Source organism: Pinus tabuliformis, chromosome 9 (genome assembly GCF_031772625.1).
Source record: "Pinus tabuliformis cultivar Carrire ecotype Pingquan chromosome 9, CPIR1, whole genome shotgun sequence".
In the NCBI taxonomy this organism is placed as follows: Eukaryota; Viridiplantae; Streptophyta; class Pinopsida; order Pinales; family Pinaceae; genus Pinus; species Pinus tabuliformis.
This window is the reverse complement of record NC_142307.1, coordinates 1,741,373,992-1,741,397,296: the sequence shown is the minus strand read 5'-3', so window position 1 is coordinate 1,741,397,296 and position 23,305 is coordinate 1,741,373,992. Positions and strand designations below refer to the sequence as shown.

The following is a 23,305-nucleotide window of genomic DNA, read 5'->3' as shown; positions in this document are numbered from 1 at the left end:
TCCAGTTGAGACTTCAACGACCATGATTAAAACTTAATTGATGGTTAAGATCATCTCCAAGTCGATCCGTGTGAGTTTCTAGAGAATTCTCACCTTTCTTAATTAATTATTATTAATTAACCAATTTTCCTAAGTTAGACTTAGGAAAAGTTTAAATGATGGTCAATTAATTTAATTGAGTTATCTCTAAGTGGAATTTCTAGAAACGATTTCTAGGTTTTGGAGATCTCCTGTGTTTTAGCCTCTCCACAAAGTTTGAGACTAGAACACCATCCGATGCTACAAAAACTAACAAGATCTTGGTCTTGATTTTAGAAGGGGATCTTTGTTTGAAGTATTGATATGCCCTTAGCATTCAAGTTTGGCTCACTTAGATGCATTATTGAACTGTCTTTGATGGGTGGTTTCTTTCACTAGAATCCATGTTGTTTTTAGTCAGGTGGTTCAATAGCCCAAGCCTTGGGCATCCACTCCATAGGAACCTAGAGAAGTACATTGTTCTAAGCAAGTGAAGCGTTGAGAGATCTTGGCCTCTTGACAACACTAGCAGATGACACATGTCCCAAAGTACCTCTAGGACCTAGGACATTGGTCAACTTTCACCTAGTTTTGAGGATTCTTCATGCCCTAGTATGCCCCCAGGCTAGCCTTGACACAACCTAATCGGAAGGAGTTGATTTAGAGCACAGATGAGGATGGTCTCTCATTGAGAGACTATGGAGGGATTGTTGCACCAGAGGAATCCCTAACGTTGGAGAGCAGGAGGTCTTATTTAACAGTTGGAGACTCATGGAGACCACTTTATGGCACCTTGGTTGGATCTTGGGACCCCACAGGAGATATTGAGATGAATTTGAGGGCCAACCCTCAAACTTTGGATCGTACAAGCATCTACGCACATTTGGACACCTCATTTCACTTTGGCATGGCATTTGGAACCTACATTAGGCATGACATCAACAATAAAGGAGGTTATGGCTCACACGTGGTAAAATTAGGCTTTTTTTGTTGTTAGCTAATGGGTTGGCTTGTAACCCAAGTACATTCAAGGATCAAACTTGTTTTTAGGTGCTTTATTAGGCATAATTATGAGGCCTAAGGCTCATATAAAAAAGGATAGCCTCACTTCATTTCTCATCATCATTTGTGACTATTTTGCCCTCCTAGAGAACTCTCCCTAGCTGAATTGTGACTTGTATCTTGTAGAGATGCGATCTATGGTGGATGTTTGCTAATGGAGCTATTCTTTGGCTTTGGAGATGTCATTTTGGAGAAGTAAAGGACTTGTTCATGCATTATATTTTGTAAGTGTACCCTGTATTTGATAAATCTTTGTATTTTGTGGCTATTGTATGGAATGGTTGATTATCTAGGGTTTCTATGTGCAAATTTATTGTTGAATATTATTCTATGGACTCTTGATGATAGTATTGCATGTATTACCCACCTATAGAATGTGAATGACAATCCCATGTGTGAACCGTTCAACTATCTCTCCCCATTAACTTTGTTCCCTCGCAAAAGTGATAGTTAGGGTTTGAAACCTAGGGTTTCATATTCCCTTACTCTTTTGCCAAGGTTTGGTCACTTTTAACCATCCCTTAGACTCCATCACCCAAGTTTAAGGCATTGGCCCTGGTTACATGGTTGATCACCTTGAAACTTTCATAATATCACTCTTCTCTACCCTAACCTAGAACTTTGGCCTCTTAAGGGAAGTTTCTAGCTAGGGCTAGGGCATCTTTCTCAACTAGGGTTTGAAACGTTTGATAGAGGGATTCAACACATGGAGGTGAGGTATTTTCCTCAAAATCAAGTCATTCTTGTGGCTAATTTCTCTATTTTAAGGAAAACGTCCCCTGCCTAGGTATATTGTGCTCTAGAAAATCCCTAGTTTTGGGGCTTAATGAAGGATTCTTGTTCCATAAATTGAAGGTAAACATCTATTAGAAGTCTTTTCTTGGCCTTGTGATCCTTGATAAACCTACTTACCTTGCTATTTCTCAAGCCCTAGGTTACATTATGCTCTAATTAGGCCTTTTGGAGGATGTGAATTGCCTTGTTGTGCTAGTTGAGCCCTATTCTCAATCCTTACGCCTATCTTGTCACCTTATCCCTTGTACTTGATAAATCCTTCAAGTAAATTAACATAGGGAAGCCTCCCTAGTGGTGAAGTCCACAAAAGAGGAGGTAGTGGTTGTGGTGATAGTCGGCCATGTTAGCCACCAAAAGTGGGTGACCCCATAGGAGAATTTTTTCTCCTTCCATCTCTTTAACAAGAAACCCCTAGCAGCTCCTAGTAGTCGATGATGACATGCCATTCATATACCTACCACTTGCATTAGTGATATGTTAACTCACCCATCCAGCAAGAGCAGATGTTGGAAGGTGGGCTTTTGATCAAAAGGAATTTTACTCATTTTGCAATCAAGTGCTTATGCTTGTTTTATTTGGGCATTTTACATGGGTTATGGGGTAACTTGGAAGAGAGAAGGGTCTTGATCGTGATCTTGTTCTCTCATCTTAAATGGGGGGTTAATTTTCAATCCTAGTCTAATGGGACCTCCCCTAATGGCCCAATAGGTATAGGATGGGCACTACTTGGGAAGCCATGATTGAGATAGTGTAGCCCCATCTCTCCCTATTCCATACTTACTACTTTTCATCTCACATTACAAGCCCCTATTCCATATCCATTCTTCAGGTTCAACTGACCATTGTTTCATTGGGGGATTTGGCACCCACACATCCTCATCCCTGGGCATTACCTAGAAATATGCCTTGGGAAATTGATGCAACAAAAAGAAACAGAAAGAGAATATGATGTCCGCAAACAAAACAAAACAAAACAAAAATAAACATGTAAAAGATGGCTGCGACATTCAAATTAGCACATGGGAAAAAGCCAAGCATGAGCTCTACCTCACTCATTATGGCCATCACCCAGTTCCTGGGCCAATGTTTCCCTATCATCATAAGATAAAGGAAACCCTACATGTGTCAACCCCTAATGAGAGATGAACAACCTCATCATAAAGGGGGTAGATAACTGTTACACATCATACAAAGAAAGCTCTCATTCCTTGAGTTATGAGTAGCAATAAATAGAAGAATCAAGAAAAGGAAAAAGGCATAAAAGGGGTGGAAAAACAAAAGCCGAGTTGGTGACTCATGCATCCACAATTTCTCTCTCCCCGCATCTATACACCCAGGACAAGGATCCCCATCAGGGTGGTCCTTTCGACTATGACACTTGGCCATGAAGTCTTTTCCCCTCCATTCCATCATTATTCACATGGCACTTATCGATTGAAGGATGGACGAGGACATGTCACTTCCCCTTGGGGGTTGAGAACACTTAATAGGGTCATCTATTAACCACTCCTACCTAAGGAGGTAACATCATTACGTGACCAAAGCCACAATTTTGGAAGGGAAGCCATGTATGAAGTGTTAATTTTCCCATTACTTTCATGCTTGATTCACTTAGAAGCAATAATGATTAAATGTACCTAATGGTGAAAGCGTAGCACTAGATATTGTTTGTAATAGGAAGGTGGTTCGATCTATAGGTCTAGGAAACTTTATTGGGGTCCAAGTCCTCCATAGGGACATATTGACACCCACAGATAAAGCCTTGAGAGCCATGGGACTCTAGACAATTGTAGAGCATCATTTGCATCCTTGGGCACCTCTAACACCCACAGTGTTCCAACGCTTTGCCCCACATTTTTTACTATTATGGGATGATGCACTTGGACTAGTACGCCCCCAACCAGCTTAGCACTAATCAGATGGGATGGCAGCCAATATGGGGCCCAGATGAGGATGGTCTCACACATTGAGACATGGGAGGGCTAGCAGCACCTTGAGAGTCTTCAAAGGTGGAGCAAAGACATGCATTTTGGTCACTTGGAGACCCATGAGACCACTTTTTGTGCTCCAAACCAAAATTGGGGCCCACAAATAGATTATGCCAGAGATCTAGGGGCCAACCTATGAAATTTTCCTTGAAATGCAACAAATGGAAATTTATTTTTGTAACAGATTAATTGTGCAATTTATTTGCTACGGCAAATAACAAATAGAACACACTGCAATTCTTCACAAATAAAAATGTTGCGGAAAATAAAATGATGGAACTGAGAAATATAGAGCACAAACACATAAAAATATGACAGTTATTTTTCGACAAATGCCCCTGGAAAAACCCAATGTGGGAAAACCAATGCAGCAGATGAGGGTTTTATTATTATGTAGTAGTGAAAATATGAGCACAATCTATGGATGCCCAGCTGGCTATCCAATTAGAAAATATCTCACAAAAATAATTAGAGAGACAATTCTCTCACTCCACAAGCAATCTTGGCCTCTAGCTCCCTTTGAAAATTGGTCGTCCAAAGTTCAAATCCTTGTGCAAGCCCTTTTGCGTTGTCTCTGCACAGAACCTAACATGTGTGAATTATTTCAACCACAGATTAAGTCATCTTGCCTATGTTTGTTCTTGGAAGTGACTCTTCGAACCCCTGGAAGACTTTCCCAGCCTCTAGAAGCTTAATCGACCTCCTCTCCAGCTAAATCGAACTGCTCTGCTAAAGTTACTATGTATCCCCTAAGCAGCTTCACTGTGGAATACTTTTGTCACTTTTTGTTGCCTCTCCATAATTGGAAATCTCCCTCTGGACTCACTGTCTCTGCCCCTCACTGGCTCTGCATCCCCTCTGGCTCGAACTTTCTCTGCTGAATCACTGCAACTGGGAATCTTGATCTCTGCCAAGGAACTTGACTCTATTGGTTTGCCGCACTCCAACCCTATCGACCTTCTCCTATAATCTCTCGTTGGCTCACCAACAAACATGATTAAATCCTTATCAACAGCTAAGATCATCTCTAAGTTGATCCATGTGAGTTTCTAGAGAAATCTCACCTTTTTCAATTAATCCTGTTAATTAATCAAATTTTCCTAAGTTAGGCTTAGGAAAAATTTAATTACTAATTAATTAACTTAATTAAGCCATCTCTATGTGTTTTCTCCTTAAATGTTTTCTAGGTTTTGGAATTCTAGCGTTTCTAAGCCTCTAACCAAAGTCGAGACTAGAACACCTATCCAATGCTACCCAACAATAAAAAAAATAACACTCCCTCCTAGCGAGGAAGATGTTCTTGACGATCTCATAACATCCTCCCATACACAATGTTGATGTCCAACAACTGTGACATTTTCCACTGCCCAACAACTACTGCGCAACTTTGATTCATCTGCTACTATGAGTTAAACCAAAATTACTTCTCTGTTGCTGCTAACACTACACTGAACAACCTATACTACTACCAACTCTGCATTTGCAATGCAACTGATCTCATGTTGTTGTTTCTACTGCAACTGCGAACTGAATCTCTAAATTAACTGTGCCACTGGAGTGGATTTGCAACTATCTCCTGTGTCTCTGACTTCTACTAGCCTCTATAATGTCCATTGATTAACTGTCTTCCATGCAACTGCTCTGTGCCCCTCAGCATCTGATTGCAACTAGAATTGCAATTGTCCACTCAAGATTTGATTGCGCCATCCTAAACACTGATCCATCAACTATTGAACACTGTGGGCCCCTGTAGCAAAGGTAATGATTCAAGAGGAAACACTTGCACGATGTTAAACACTTGTCCGATGCTCAACACGAATCTGATGGTCACCTCGAAGGATCCTGCCCAGCTCTCTACAACTCTGAACTCTAATCTACTCATACTACTACTGTTACTGCTCTACCGCTGTTGCAACTACTGCAATAATGAGTCTGATCTCTCTAGATCCTGGAGCGCTAGCTTCCATAGGGTTGCTCCCATTGAAGCTAGACTCCCTTTGAGTCTCAATCTCCCTATGGGAAATCTCTCTGCTCCCTCCTGGCAACTCGCATTGTCCTCTTGCACTGGAAACTGGACTGCCTATCTCTTTGATGGGAATCTTTTGGCTGGAACTGCACCTGCATACTACAACTAGGCAATTCCCACTGCTTGTGTCACATCAACTAGTTCTGCAACTGTCTCACATGTACTGACTGCAACTAGCTATGAAATTGTAATCTGAATAACTGACTGCACCTGCTGACACTAAACCTGCTACTATGATACTGTGGGCCCCCTTCACAAAGGTGATGGTCCTACTGCAACAACTGCAATTGATCTAACTGATCATCTTACTACATCTGCACTAAACCCTGCCCATCTTGACACACTGAAGTATCAAGCTCCACCTCTACTTGGATCTGGTGCTCCACTATCTCCTTTCGAGCTTCTTCCCTGGCTAGGACCTTTCTTCGCTTTACAACTCACACTAGACAACTAGTACCTCCTCCGATTCTTGTCTCTGGCCACTGGAAGTCGAAATGTTGCCTAGATATGTATTTTGGCTAACTCGTACAGTCTCCTCTAGCAATCTCATACGGCCATCTCTAGAAAGCTGCAAAATCTGTGAACTCAAAAACTAGGAAAATGAAGAGAAATCTTCTACTCTCTTGCTTGGCTACCTGCTCTGCAATTCACACTCCTTTATGGAATGCACAGTCCTGCCTGTTGGTTCTGCCTATGCAACTGGAAATTTTGGATTTCCTTCAAGATTAAAACTGGAAACCCTCTGAGAAAAATTCCTCAATGTGTGCAATTTTTCTTCCACCTGGTGTTGATCTTGCTACTGCAAAATTGCTACAAAAACTACGCCAATATATATTTTGTAAATTCACTGATTTGCTTCACCGAAATTGCTTCTCGGCTTTACCACTGCATGTTGGAACTACTACTAGGCTCTGTGAATTTTCCTGCCACCTGCATTGGAAAATCAACCCCTCTGCCCAGCAGTTCGAATTGCCTGGCTGGCTCTACGCAAATCTGGAGAAATTGTGTTGTTGCTCCCTTTGCACTACGAATTTTTCCCTCTTTGTCTCTGAGCCTCTGATCTGTCAAACTAGCTTTCATACCATGTGAAAATTTCGATTGAAATGCAGCAACTGGAAATTTATTCTTCTAACTAATTAATTATGCAGTGTATTTGCTATGGCAAACAACGAATAAATCACATTGCAATTCTTCACAAATAAAAATGTTGCAAAAAATAAATTGCTAGAACTGAGAAATATAGAGCACACACACATAAAAATATGACAGTTATTTTTGGACAAATGTCCCCAAAAAAACCCAATGTGGGAAAACCGGTGCAGTAGACAGGGTTTTATTATTATGCAACAGTGAAAATATGAGTACAATTAGACAATCAGCAAATATTTGACAAAAAAAATTAGAGAGAAAATTCTCACTCCACAAGCTATCCCCGCCTCTGGCTCCCTCTGAAATTTAGTTGTCCAAACCCTTGCGCAAGCCCTTCTACGTTGCATTTACGCAGACCCTCACCCGTGTCGCTCATCTCAGCCACAGATCAAGTTGTATTGTCTGTCTCTACTGCTGGAAGTGACTCTCCACACCTCTGGAAGACTTTTTCGGCCTTTGGATGCTGAGTCAACCTCCTCTCCAGCCAAATTGAACTGCTCTGCTGAAGCCCTTGAGCAGCTTCACTATGGAATACTTTTGTCACTTGTTGTTTCCTCCCTAGAAATGGAAATCTTCCTGCGGACTTACTATCTTTGCCACTCACTAGCTCTGTATCCCCTCTAGCTTGAACTCTCTCTGTTGAATCACTACAACTAGGAAGCTCGATCTTTGCCAAGGAACTCGATCCTACTAGTCTATCTCAGTCCAACCCCATTGGCCTCCTCTTGTAATCTCTTGTTGGCTCACCAACGACCATGGTTAAATCTTTATCAACAGCTAAGATCATCTCTAAGTCGATCCATGTGAGTTTCTAGAGAAATTTCACCTTTCTCAATTAATTCTTGTTAATTAATCATTTTCACTAAGTTGGAGTTAGGAAAAATTTAATTACTGATTAATTAACTTAATTAAGCCATCTCTAGGTGTTTTCTCCTGAAATGTTTTCTGAGTTCTGGAGTTCTAGTGTTTCTAAGCCTCTTTGACCAAAGTCAAGACTAGAATACATGTTCAATGCTACCCAACCATCAAAAAACTAACACAACCACTAGTGTTGATTTTAGAGGGCTTCTACACACATTATGGCACTCATTTCCCTCAATGTCAACCCCAGAACGACCTCCACTTGCATGACATCAACACCCTCTCTTATTTCTTCTCACAAGTGTGGAGAGTTACTATGTTTTTCATAGGCTACTAGGTCGGCTTGTGACTTACGTTGTTTCTTGCACATTATTTTATGATTTTAAGGGGCTAATAGACTAATTAGGCATTCAGATTCCACATATAAATAGAGGAACATCTCATTGTAATTTCTAGTCATCACACACTTGGAGATTTTGGTCTCTCTCTCTCTGTCTAGAGAAATTTCAGCCCTCTTTTCTTGTGGTAGAGATTGGATCTATAAATGCACTTTGATATTTGGAGTTGATTTTGGTTATCTTTGGAGCTATTCTTTGGAAAAATGGATGGAATCTTTGCATGTTATCTTGTAAGTGCACCTAATTGTTGAATATCTATTTTCTTCATGTTTAATGTATGGAATAATGTTGACTCTAGGTTATGCTAAGTGTGCCCTAATTGTTATGCTATATAGATGATCTATTGCATGAATTACTCATATAACATGTGAATGAATTGTCCTATTGGTTAACTCCTGGTAGATCTCCCATCAAAATCCACTATCCATTTCATTGGTAATTGTTAAAAGATTGTTGCTAGGGCATCAAAATCTCAGCATCCTTGGAAACTTATTGGCTAGTCTATCACATTATAAACTCCACTCACCAAAGAATAAGGCACTGGCCCTCCTTTGGTGGTGATCACTTTAACTTTTATCCATAAATTTTCTCTTTTATATTTTCCCTAATTCAGCCCCTTTAAGGCCAAGCGGCCAATCTAGGGCTTGGTGTGAATTCCTAGGGAAGAGGAATTTTTGGAGGTGGAGAGTCTAATTGTCAAAATGATAGTTGTTGCCACAGAATCCCTCCATTTTGGTATGCATTCACTTCAATTTCATCCATAATTTCCTTGCCCTAGTTACTAGCCCTAATCTAACCCTAGTTTTGGATTTAGCTTCAACTTAGGGGCTTTTTGAATGTTTCATGTGCCTTGTTATTATTGAAAATCATTATTGGAAACCCTTTCTCTTCACTTGTACCTTTGGCCGCCCCAACTATCAACTCATTGATCAAACCCTAGGTCTTGGTTTATTTATAATTGGTCTTTCTAAGGAAAGCGTATTGCCTCCTCTTAGATCCTTGAGCCTAAAATTGTGTCTTCCCATTGTATACCTTGTTGTTGCACAAAGTGTCTAGGCACCGCAACAACACTCAGAGTAAGGGTTGTCACTCTTAAATCCTTACTCCGTTTAGACTCTCTCTAAGACAAGTCAAGGGGGGTAGTCCCTAGGTAAATGGATGAGGATAGCCTATGAAAAACAGACTCTAGGAGATTTTAATGATGGACAACTTGATGAATCTAAATGAATCTCGATTAAATCAGATGAATAGATTAAACGCCAATGTAAACAAGACACGACCACAAGATAGAAACAATTATAGACCAGTGCTTTTAATATTTGAATTAACCATCAACTAAATAAAACAAGTTCTCCAGAACAATCTTCAATATGTGACGAATAATGACAATCATGAATAATCAATATGAACGCCCAAGACTGTATCACACAAGATATTCCATATTTGAGATGATTATTGTTACTGACCAAGATCTAGAGTTAATTAACCTTTTCCAACATTCAATATGATTTATCGCACCTTGACCATAGAAGAATCATACAATTTAAGATTTATCATTTAACATCAGAAACACCAAAGGACTTTCATTTAGGCAATAAACATTAATGAAATAAAACAAATCAACGGGTTAAAAAAATCAAAATTTTTAATGGGCCATAGGCCACATTAAAAATTTTAATGTTTAAGCGAAAAACCCCTTAATTTATTTCATTTTAAATCCTTAGTCACAAATTTAAAATTTTTAGAATTTTTTTTAAAGATTTTTAAATGTTTAGGATTTTAAATTTTTTTAGATTTTTTAATTTTTTAGATATTTTTAGTTTTTATGATTTTTAATGTTTAGATTTTTTTTTTAATTTTTAAAGGGTTTTTAAATGTTTTTTAAATATATTAGATTTTTTTTTTTAAGTTTTAGGTTTTTTCAAAAAAAAAAAATGTTTAACTGTTTTTAAATTTTTTAGAACTTTTTAATTTTTTTATGAATTTTTTAAATTAGAAATAGAAAAAAGGAAAAAAATAAAATGCCAAAAGATCAGTTTTTTTTTTTTAGATTTTTCGAAACTTTGAAATGTTTTAGATTTCTTAATTTTTTAAAGTTTTAAATTTTAAAAATTTTGTTTTTTTTTTTAAATAAAAAATGAAAAATGTAAAAGGTCAAATGAAATCAAATTAAAAAAAAAAAAATCAGAACAACAATCCAATGAACTGACTAAACTAGACTATATAAGAAAATAAAAATGAAACAAAAGAAAATCGAATTCTATGTAAAACCCAACCTAACCCTAACCAACATACATAGATAAAATAAAAAAGGGTAAAATGAAAGTCGATTTTCTTTGTGTTTGCAGGTCTGAGGGTATTCGATGGCAGAAGGAGGAGAGAAGGCCTGCAGGCTTGAGGGATGGATTCGATGGAGAGTTGGAGAACGCTGGAGCGGATGAACTAATTGTTGCGGGTTAGACGAAGGGTGAGGGATAGGATGGATGTAGGTTGAAGGCTGCGTGGACTGCCATGAAGGCAGTGGGCTCACGCAGAGAGCAAGTGATGAAGCGATGGAGGCAGAGGGAGGATAGCTATGACAGCGGAGCTATGGCAGTGAGGAAATTAAACGGAAGGAAGAAGGAATGAAGGAGCAAAACGCTGAGAGGGAAGTTGCAGGTGGAAGGCTATATGCAGGTTTGCAGGTGCAGCGTTTGAGGAGTTGGACGCAGAGGGAAAGGCAGTCTTTTGTAAGCAGCGTATGGGTGGCCAGAGGCCAGAGGAAGAGCTAGAGGCAGGGCAGCGTATTTATTTATTTTTTTTATTTTGTTTGCAGGTTTAGGGTCAAAGTTTGTTTGCTGTGTATGCAGGTTTGCTGGAGCAGAAGCTTGGACTTGAGCAGCAGATCAAATGCAGAAGACAGAGGAAAAACTTCAAGCAAACAAAAATTTCCAAATCCTTCAAAAAAAATAAAACCCAGATAAAAAAAGTTCGAAATTTTTCCAGAAAATGGCAGGCAGCAAAAGAAATGCATCTAGAAACTTAAAATAAACCCAAGAAAACGAATTTCACACTAATGTGTTTTAATGCCTCAAATTTATGAGTGAAACCCTAGTGAAATTATTTCCAGATTCAAGAAAAGAATTTAAAACCCTGGACTGCAAAATTCTTTTGAATAAAATCCCTGCAAAAGGATATTGATGAACCCCAGAGATCCAGATCTTACCCTCCAGGGCCTAGATCTGGACTCTACACAGTTTTCTCCTTCAGATCTGTAGCTGCAATACAACAAGAAACACCCAAACAATATGTACAATGACCCAAAAAACACCCAAGTCAGAAAACTAAAATTAATTACAGATCTATATACATGAATGGCAGATCTATCAGATCTAGGGAGTGCGAGTCCAACTCTGCTCCCAGATCTGATAATCTGAGGCTCTCAACAGCCAAATCTAACGATTTAGCACAAAAAAATTTAATTTTTTGAATTTAGAGGAGGTATTGAGCTCAAAACCCTTCATGCATTACCCATAAAAAATATTTTATGATAAGCCCAGGATCAAATTTAAGTTGGGCTCTTTAGAAAACACGGATCGGGAGTTGGTTGGTTCAGCCGAGAACTTCCTCGAACGCCTGATGATCTAATAATCAAGGATTTCCTGCAAAAACTCAATTTAACCATCAACATAGAGCGAGAAAACGATAATAAAATTCAAATAAATAGAGATACCTACTATTATATTCTAAACTTAAATTATCATTCAAACCCCAGCAACTGAGCAAGATACCTGTACTCAAATCACTCTTCAGAAAGCTATCATCAATGGCTAAAAAGAAATCTATGCATGAAAATGACACATCTTATAGTATTTCCATGAAGAGTAACACCAACATAAATTAACCCCAAAGTCTTTCTTTATTGCTCATAAAAAAAATTTCAAGAGAGCTTTTCACTTAGTACATGATCCAGAGACCGGATGAACTAACTGACAAATGACCTCCTATTTAAAGATAAATCCTCCAACGGCTAGTTCGAGTGATCCTCGTCAAAGCAATCTCGACCGTTGATGAGGATTAAAACTTCTTTTAATCTCATCCGTCGAAATTTTAGATTATTGAGGAAATTTGAAATTTTCAATTAAATGCATTTGAATTAATTCAAAAATTAAATGTTTGAAATAATTTCCTCAAAGTTTTCACTTTGACTTAACCCCAGCGACCAAAGGCTTAAAATTTAGAAAAATAATTAATTTACCTTAGTCCTTGGACCTCTTAAACTTTAATTTTTTAAGGACCAACGAATTTTTCCTTTGGAGAATTTAAATTTACCTAGGACCTAGAATTAATCAAATTTCTAGCTTAGGATTTTAATTAATTTTGGCCAAAAAATTTAATTAATTAACCTATGAGGGGATAAATTATTTTTCTAACCCTCAAGACACTTTACATCATGATTTTTATATTCTTTACATCTCAAGGGGAAAACCCATTTGCAAAAGACCCTCACAGACTACCTAGTTCTGCGACACAAAATATAATCTAGCAGATCAAGAAATTTGTAATAAAATAACCTAACCAAATAGTTAGGATTATTCCCAAATCACTTTTACATAAACTCGATCTAGAACACTAGGACTCCCCTAAGATTCCAGTGACAAAATCCATTCTGGCTTTGGGGTAAGGCTAAAGGAAAACTCTGCCGACCATCCGAGAATGGATCAGTGAGACAAAAAACTTCCCGGAATGTAGATCGTCACCAGAAAAGTACGTTTACCTAAGTAATTACATACATGAAACGGATCTGCTGAGATTATTTACATTACACACATGCAGACTAGGTTTACATTATAAGATGATGATCAAGCTGATGATAATAGCTGGACGGAACGAACACATCAATCAGGCACTATCCCTTTTGCAAAAAAAAGGGGGTGTACTACTATGGGTCGTTGACGCGTAGTGGTCAAGATCTGGCTCTACTTGGGGACATATTGCTGCACTGGAGGAATGTGAGAATCCAGAATCTGCATCCATGCAACACACAACAAAACATAAGTAGCGTCCATCCAAAAATCATCATATAACGTTAAGCACAGGAGGTACAAGCTCTTCATTTATTAACTAGTCTAACAACATGAAAAACCAAATCTAACTACAAAATGAAATACTGAAATAACAGGGCATAAGGTTAGAAATACAATACAAAGATGCCCCATGGCATCAGATGCGTTCAATATAGTGCATACTGAGCATTTGCCTGCTTTCAGGCAAATCTATCGGCTGTTTCTCGGATGTGCCATGTCCAATTCTACATAGGTAGGACTTTTTCCTATCCGAAAATAAAGTTGCTCACGGCCATTTGATGCATCAAATCGCTTTCTCATTCTCTTTCTCTTGTGCTTTTTCTTTGTGGCAGGCTGTATCACTGATGATGTGGAACATTCTGCTTCAAAACTCTCAGATGAAGTATGTAAGATATGCATGACATGTCTCTCTTCATTCTACATCTGCTCTGTCAAGAATGATGGATCAGTCTCACAGGTGTCATGAGTTATAACTTGATCTTCTATGACTGGTGGATTAACCATGTGAGCGTCAACTTGATTCTTATCAATTTCAATTTTATCCGGGTCACCTTCAATTAACCACTTTTCAATGGAACAAATGACCTCCTCATAATAAGATGGAGCTTGCTGCAGCAGATAAGGAGGCTTCTGATCTGTTGACGTTTCCTTGTTTCTTTCATCCTCTGACCGATGCTGAAATTTCTGTACCTATATTGTTATGGCATCCATCTGGCTAGAGTGTTCAACCTTCATAGCGTTGACTTCCTTGACATGGTTTTTCTCCATGGTCAATAACTTATTCTGAAGACATATCTGACCAGCTGCCACATCTTTTATTACTTTTTCATTCTTTGTTTTCATGTCCATAAAACAGTTTTGCATATAGTTTATCTCTTTCTTATGATTTGCTTGCATGGTAGCTAACTGATTATTATAATCAAATCTCATGATGGTCATTTCTTTGTCCATAGTTAATAACTTGCTTTGCATAGAATTAATTTCTCTGCCATGATTAGCTTTCATGGTTTCCATTTCCTTAGCATGCTGAATTTTCATGTCGATTACGTGATCAGTGTTTAATTTTCATGATTTCCATCTCCTTATCATGTTTTTCCAGGTGGGTGTATAAAGTTCTCATATCCCTGACGTAATCGGTTACAAATTTTTCTTGATTAAGCTCCATATTTTTTACCAGTTGCGTTTGACTGAACTGCATGTCTCTAACCAACTGCTTTAGTTCTTCTATAATTTGCTTATCATTTTCCCTTTCATTGTTGACGCTGATTTGACGACTTTTCCCTATTTTCCCACTGTCATGGATTTGGTTTGCAATGACACAAGTGGATGGCACATTCTGATATGGAGAATTGTCTTGAAATCTTTCATTGACAGCTGGATTCTTCACAAGATCATTTTCATTCTGTTGCATAATTTTAGGGGCACAAGGCAAGCTATCTTGATAACCATATCTATCTTTATAAGCATTGACGATGTCTTGTAAAGAAGCGAAAGAATCTTCACGGCAATTATTAAACCAATTCAAAGCATCACCCTGTAAAGAAAAGGCAAATAGACACATTTTGACATCTTCATGATCATATTTGGGAGAACGACAATATCTGAGTATTTTATGAGTAAATCTGTATAGATGCTTTCTAACAGCGACTGAATCACCACCCGAGAACAAAGACAATTTATGAATGGCCACTTCTGGAATATCATGGAGAAAATCAGTAAAATGACACGGGGTAAACGAATCATCCATGATGAATTGCCTGAAGGATTAATGAGGGACCAAATGGATGATAGAGAGAGACCCCTGCTCAAGAAAATCAAGAGATCCACTAGAAGCGAGCTTCTAGTAGAAATTCTTGTAAGAAATGAAAGAAGTGGAGTCACCACTTGAACATGAATCTAACTCTAGGATCCAAAAGGCAACAAACAACCGAAAATAAGGGAGGGCTTGTTGTCTGAGAAATAATAAATGGAAGAAGTGGAGTCGTCACCCAGCCAAGAAACGAACCGAAATGTGTAGGTGCTAAAAGTGCAGATGAAACAATTAACAAGATGACGAAAGATAGGGTGATGAAAAGATCAAATGACGCTGGGAAAAGTTGTGCCGCTTAACAGGCTAATAAATGGCGAAAAAGATGAGATGACTGAAATGATGAATGATGAGGAAATGTCATTGAAACACCGAGAATAAAATGACCCCGACAACAACGCCAAAAATGTTGTCGCACAAAGTGTCTAGGCACCGCGACAATGCTCAGAGTAAGGGTTGTCACTCTTAAATCCTTACTCACTCCGTTTAGACTCTCTCCTAAACAAGTCAAGGGGGGTAGTCCCTAGGTAAATGGATGAGGATAGCCTGTGAAAAACAGACTCTAGGAGATTTTAATGACGGACAACTTGATGAATCTAAATGAATCTCGATTAAATCAGATGAATAGATTAAATGCCAATGTAAACAAGACACGACCACAAGATAGAAACGATTATAGACCAGTGCCTTTAATATTTGAATTAACCATCAACTAAATAAAACAAGTTATCCAGAACAATCTTCAATATGTGACGAATAATGACAATCATGAATAATCAATATGAACGCCCAAGACTGTATCACACAAGATATTCCAGATTTAAGATGATTATTGTTACTGACCAAGATCTAGAATTAATTAACCTTTTCCAACAGTCAATATGATTTATCGCACCTTGACCATAGAAGAATCATAAAATTTAAGATTTATCATTTAACATCAGAAACACCAAAGGAATTTAACTTAGGCAATAAACATTAATGAAATAAAACAAATCAACGGGTTAAAAAAATTGAAATTTTTAATGGCCATAGGCCACATTAAAAATTTTAATGTTTAAGCGAAAAACCCCTTAATTTATTTCATTTTAAATCCTTAGTCACAAATTTAAAATTTTTAGAATTTTTTTTTTTCAAGATTTTTAAATGTTTAGGATTTTAAAAGTTTTTAGATTTTTTAATTTTTTAGATATTTTTAGTTTTTTATGATTTTTAATGTTTAGAATTTTTATTTTATTTTTTTAAATTTTAAAGGGTTTTTAAATGTTTTTTAAATATATTATATTTTTTTTTAAGTTTCCAAATTTTTTAGGTTTTTTCAAAAAAAAAATGTTGAAGAGTTTTTAAATTTTTTAGAACCTTTTAATTTTTTATGAATTTTTTTAAATTAGAAATAAAATAAAAAAAGGAAAAACATAAAATGTCGAAAGATTAGTTTTTTTTTTAAGCTTTTTATAATTTTTTAGATTTTTTTGAAACTTTGAAATGTTTTAGATTTCTTAATTTTTTTAAGTTTTAAATATTAAAAATTTTGTTTTGTTTTGTTTTGTTGTTGTTGTTGTTTTTTTTTTTTTAAATCAAAAATGAAAAAGGTCAAATGAAATCAAAATCAGAACAACAATCCAATGAACTGAGTAAACTAGACTTTATAAGAAAATAAAAATGAAACAAAAGAGAATCGGAAGCCATGTAAAACCCAACCTAACCCTAACCGACATACATAGATAAAATAAAAAAGGGTAAAATGAAAGTCGATTTTCTTTGTGTGTTTGCAGGTCTGAGGGTATTCGACGACGAAAGGAGGAGAGAAGGCCCACAGTCTTGAGGGATGGATTTGATGGAGAGTTGGAGAACACTGGAGCTGATGAATTGGTTGCTACGGGTTAGACAGAGGGTGAGGGATAGGATGGACGCAGGTTGAAGGCTGCGTGGACTGCGATGAAGGCAGTGCGCTCATGCAGAGAGCAAGTGATGAAGCGATGGAGGTGGAGGGAGTATAGCTATGGCAGTGAGGAAATTGAACGAAAGGAAGAAGGAATGAAGGAGAAAAACGCAGGTCAGAAAAACGCTGAGAGGGAAGCTGCAGGTGGAAGGCTATACGCAGGTTTGCAGGTGCAGCATTTGAGGAGTTGGACGCAGAGGGAAAGGCAGTCTTTTGCAAGCAATGTATGGGTGGCCAGAGGCCAGAGGAAGAGCTAGAGGTAGGGAAGTGTATTTATTTTTTTATTTTTATTTTGTTTGCAGGTTTAGGGTCAGAGTTTGTTTGCTGTGTATGCAGGTTTGCTGGAGCAGAAGCTTGGACTTGAGCAGCAGATCAAATGCAGAAGACAGAGGAAAAACTTCAGGCAAACAAAAATTTCCAAATCCTAAAAAAAAAAATTAAAACCCAGATAAAAAAATTCGAAATTTTTCCAGAAAACCACAGGTAGCAAAAGAAATGCATCCAGAAACTTAAAATAAACCCAAGAAAATGAATTTCACACTAATGTGTTTTAATGCCTCAGATTTATGAGTGAAACCCCGGTGAAATTATTTCCAGATTCAAGAAAAGAATTTAAAACCCTGGACTACAAAATTCTTTTGAATAAAATCCCTGCAAAAGGATATTGATGAACCCCAGAGATCCAGATCTTACCCTCCAAGGCCTAGATCTGGAGTCTACATGGTTTTTTCCTTCAAATCTATAGCTGCAATACAACAAGAAACACCCAAACAATATGTACAATGACCCAAAAAAACACCCAAGTCAGAAAACTAAAATTAATTACAAATCTATATACATGAATGGCAGATCTATCAGATCTAGGGAGTGTGAGTCCAACTCCGCTCCCAGATCTGATAATCTGAGGCTCTCAACAACCAGATCTAACGATTTAGCACAGAAAAATTTAAATTTTTGAATTTTAGAGGAGGTACTGAGCTCAAAACCCTTCATGCATCACCCATAAAAATATCTTATGATAAGCCCGAGATCAAATTTAAGTTGGGCTCTTCAGAAAACATGGATCGGGAGTTGGCTGGTTCAGTCGAGAACTTCCCCGAACGCCCGATGATCTAATAATCAAGGATTCCTACAAAAACTCAATTTAACCATCAATATAGAGCGAGAAAACGATAATAAAATTCAAATAAATAGAGATACCTGCTATTATATTCTAAACTTAAATTATCATTCAAACCCTAGCGACTGAGCAAGATACCTATACTCAAATCACTCTTCAGAAAGCTATCATCAATGGCTAAAAAGGAATCTATGCATGAAAATGACACATCTTACAGTGTTTCCATGAAGAGTAACACCAACAGAAATTAAATCACTCTTCAGAAAGCTATCATCAATGGCTAAAAAGAAATCTATGCATGAAAATGACACATCTTATAATATTTCCATGAAGAGTAACACCAATAGAAATTAACCCCAAAGTCTTTCTTTATTGCTCATAGAAAGATTACAAGAGAGATTTTCGCTTAGTACACAATCCAGAGATTGGATGAACTGACTAGCAAATGACCTCCTATTTAAAGATAAATCCTCCAACGGCTAGTTCGAGTGATCCTTGTCAAAGCAATCTCGACTGTTGATGAGGATTAAAATTTATTTTAATCTCATCTGTCGAAATTTTAGATTATTGAGGAAATTCGAAATTTTCAACTAAATGCATTTTAATTAATTCAAAAATTAAATTTTTGAATTAATTTCCTCAAAATTTTGACGTTGACTTAATCCGAGGGACCAAAGGCTTAAAATTTAGCAAAATAATTAATTTACTTTAGTCCCTGGACCTCTTAAACTTTAATTCTTTAAGGACCAAGGAATTTTGTCTTTGCAGAACTTAAATTTACCTAAGACCTAGAATTAATCAAATTTCTGGCTTAGGATTTTAATTAATTTTGGCCAGAAAATTTAATTAATTAACCTATGAGGGGATAAATTATTTTTCTAGCCCTCAAGACACTTTACATCATGATTTTTATATTCTTTACATCTCAAGCGGAAAACCCATTTGCAAAAGACCCTCACAGACTACCCAATTCTGTGACACAAAATATAATCTAGCAGATCAAGAAATTTGTAATAAAATAACCTAACCAAATAGTTAGGATTATTCCCAAATCACTTTTACATAGACTCGATCTAGAACACTAGGACTCCCCTAAGACCCCAGTGGCAAAATCCATTTTGGCTTTGGGGTAAGGCTAAAGGAAAACTCTGCCGACCATCCGAGAATGGATTGGTGAGACAAAAAACCTCCCGGAATGTAGATCGTCACCAGAAAAGTACGTTTACCTAGGTAATTACATACACAAAACAGATCTGTTGATATTATTTACATTATACACATGCAGACTAGGTTTACATTATAAGATGATGATCAAGCTGATGATAATAGCTGGACGGCACGAACACATCGATCAGGCACTATCCCTTTTGCGAAAAAAAAGGGGGTGTATTGCTATGGGTCGTTGACACGTACTCGTCAACAGACCTCATTGTGTCACCTCACACCTCAAACCTAGAACACCTATTAGGTGACCTTCCATAGGCAGAGACTCCTCCCATTGGTGAAAGTCCATAAAGAATAGGGGGTTTTGTCTATGGTGATAGTGGGGCACTACCCCATTGTTGTCTCTTTGTCTAGTGTTAGCCTAGCTGAGTATCCCATTTCTAGGTCTGCTAGATTTTTCAGCAACATTTTTTAGCATTGTTGCTAGGGACGAAGTGAGTCTACCTCCCTATAAATTTGAAGATTGATCTTCATCCCTAATGACAAGACACATCCTTTCTGGCGATCCATTGGAAGAAGGAAGCCCTTGTTCTTCATTGAGATTCAAATTCAATGCTTGTAGGGTGAAGTAAACATCTCTTAAGGCATTTTGAATTCACCCTAGTGACTCCATAGTTGAATTTTTTTTTTCCTAGCTTACGCTTAAATTTTTATCTTAAAAGCTAGCAAATCCCTGAGGTTTTATGTTTAGATCTAACTTTTATCCAAAAGAAATTCTACCTTCTTATTTTTCAAATACATCAAATTTCATGAGGGTATTCAAAGGTATTTTGTAGAACTGCAGTTAATTATAGCAAAAATTACTACAGATCTTGCAAAAAACCTCATCCAAAGTGCGTGGTTAATTTCAAGATTGTTGGAAACTTCATTTTACTTGCAAATATGAAGTGTTGGGTCATTATTATCATTATTAACTTTCTGCCCAAGCTTCCCCACCCACAGATCTATTGATCTAGTGCATTTTCACACTTGTGGGTGGCCTCCAATGGAACTTTTGATTGCTGGTTTTCTGCATTTTTCCCACTTTTGCAGGTATAAAAGCATAGGACAGCTATATATCTGTCCACTTTCAACTAGTCAAAAAGTATTTCAAGGAACTCTTCTTATATTTGGTAAGGGCATCTATCACTCACCTTTTGGTGTTATAATAGATAAATATTTAAAGGTTTGAGTGGTTTTTTTGCTTGTTGGTCTACACTTTTCTGTAGTTTATTTTACTATTCCATATCAGTAAAGTTAATAATTAACTCCATCCTTCACCTTAGGCATCAATACTAGGCAATAGTATCCTTAGCTTGGGTGATGTTTTATGTGTGTCGATTAGAGAAGTCTCCCATATCCTTTAGTAGAAGTTGGCTTAAAGAGGGGATTTGTGCCAAGGTGATGACATGCACTTATTTTGTGTGGTACCACCTTAGCACCTTGAGAGGACCTTGTTGAGATTGATAAATTGGGTGGTAATAGGCTATGTTACCAGATCCGTGATGCTGGGTGGCTGGATCTGTGGATCCCTGAATCAGACACGAATCCACCAATATCCGCTTGGGATCTGCTCTGTGGTACTGCTACTCGATTATCTGTGAATTTGAAACACTTGCACAATGTAATTTGGAGGGTTTGTCCCCAACGATGTATGTTAAATGATATGAATTAGTTTATCTAAGTTTATAGGCATCACATGGAGGCTCTCCAACTCACTAGTACATGGCGCGCATAGGGGTATTTTCAGTTTTGTTATGTAAGCCCCTACACCGACTGGAAGTTATGTGCTAGGTTTATTTTTATTTCCATCTGATGGAAGGGAATAGAAGAGTCTTTCCACCTCGCTCGCATATTTCCAAGCACGTCAGCATTTCTGCTTGTTTTTGCTCACCCAGTTCCATTTCAACATCCCATTCTTCTTATTTCCATTGGTAATGGTGGGGAGGTTTAGTGCTTCGAGGTCGGGGAGACCAAAGAACAAAGAGTGCATACAAAAGATGTGTGGTAGAGGGCCTAAACCTGATTGAGCGGGCCAGAGTGAAACCAAATAAATAGCAGGGCACACTTACCATAGCTGGGGAAACCAAACTAGAATAGCTAGGGGAAGAAATAAAGATTTTATATAATTATTGCAAATTACAAATATATTAATTCATAGATGACATATTACTTAATTAATATATTGCATATTAATTATTAATGTTAACATGATTAATTCCAATTCTAATCTGTTAATCTTTATTAATCTAACTTTAATAAGTATTTCATATTATAAATATTTATAAGTTATACTTCATAAAATTTATAATTTTCATATAATTTTTTTTTGTTTAAATTATAAAACATATATTTTTATTATTTGTACTTGTCATTTCCTTGCCGTATCCGGATCTTGGATTTTCAAAAAACTAGCGATCCATAGCCGTATCCGGATTAGAATCCTAGTAACTTAGGTAATAGGCCTTCTTCATGCAATTAAAAATCATAACCTTGGTTTCCCAAAGTTGACCATCAACAGTGGAAAGTCTTAGAACCTCAAAAGAGTATCCAATTGTCTTTTAAGATCATTAGGAAAAAGTTAAAAGAGCCACATCATTAGAAAAAAGGAGTATGGAGATCGGAACATGGTGGAGGAGACAATGAGTCACCTCATCAGATGTGCTCATGTAAAAATGACTTCAACTAATATATGTAGATCCAAAATAAGTTGGGCAAGAAAGAGAACCCCTGCTTCACCCCAACGATGTTCCTAATGAAATATGACAATCATTCTGGTATGCAAAGGTGGCCAAGGATAACCTCATAGAGGCACAAAATACCAACATCGAGAATATTTGAAACAAGGCCTCCCTTGGAATTGAGTTAAAGTCTTTCTAAAAATCTGCAAAGTAGAAAAATAATTTCAAAGGGTGATGCTTTCCTCCTCAATAATGGCCTCCAAGGTGAGGATATAATCCATAGTTTGATACCTTTCTCTAGATCTCTCCTATTCTCTACCCTCAAGGTATCTCATCTCAAGCTCCTTAGGTAGCAAAAAATGAAGGGCAATGTCATAAAGCTTTGAGAATGCAAGTCCCACTATAATCATCCTATAATTGTTTGGACCAACACTAGATTCTGATTTTGTGAATTATGAGGATAGTATGGTGGGACCAGGTTAATGGAAAACCTGAGCATACAGCATGGTTATAAAACAATGTTGCAAACATCGGCATCGGGATCAAATCGGCAAGGGTCCAAAAAACCAAAAAATAGTAAAAGTTGAGAAAATATCAGTTAAAAATCGGCAAACATCGGGAAAATTAAGATACCATAAAAATATCTTTAGAAATCGGTAAACATCGGCTAGGCCAAAACATCATTATTTCAAGATAAAATCGGGATGTTATCGAGATGTTCGCAACACTGTTATAAAAAGCATCGATGTGATGCACCATTGAGTGTGTAGTGTAACTTTGGAAGGTAACTAAATCACTTCATTCCCATGCTCATGGAATTCTACATAGACAATTGAATAGAAAAAGGTGAGGGGCCATTCTTTTATTCTTATTAGGTTAGAACTTTTATCCTTATTAGGATTGAACTTTTCCTTTACTACGTTACGTGCCTTCCAAATTGTATTTATCAGGCTTCTTACACGAGCCCCACCTTAACATTAATAATTTTAATATATGAGCTCAAATGTCATGGGTATTAAATAGGAAGCCAAGATAATCTTTCTTCTAATGTTTGAATCATAACAGGTCTCCACCCTGAAAGTCTCAACAACCCTACTGAGGCCTTATTCTCTTGTAAAGGAAGCAGATTTCCAGGAGGCCAATGTAAACGCACAGGTTAAAAACATCTTGTGTGTGTGTTATTTTGGTT

The 23,305-nt window shown here is 37.2% G+C and overlaps 1 protein-coding gene across 5 annotated transcripts in view; it reads right to left on the bottom strand.

Annotated features, from left to right (window-relative positions):
* LOC149155677 (phototropin-2-like) overlaps positions 1 to 23,305 on the bottom strand; it is a 536,047-nt gene that overhangs the window by 349,385 nt on the left and 163,357 nt on the right. The gene's annotated exons all lie outside the window — the stretch shown is intronic.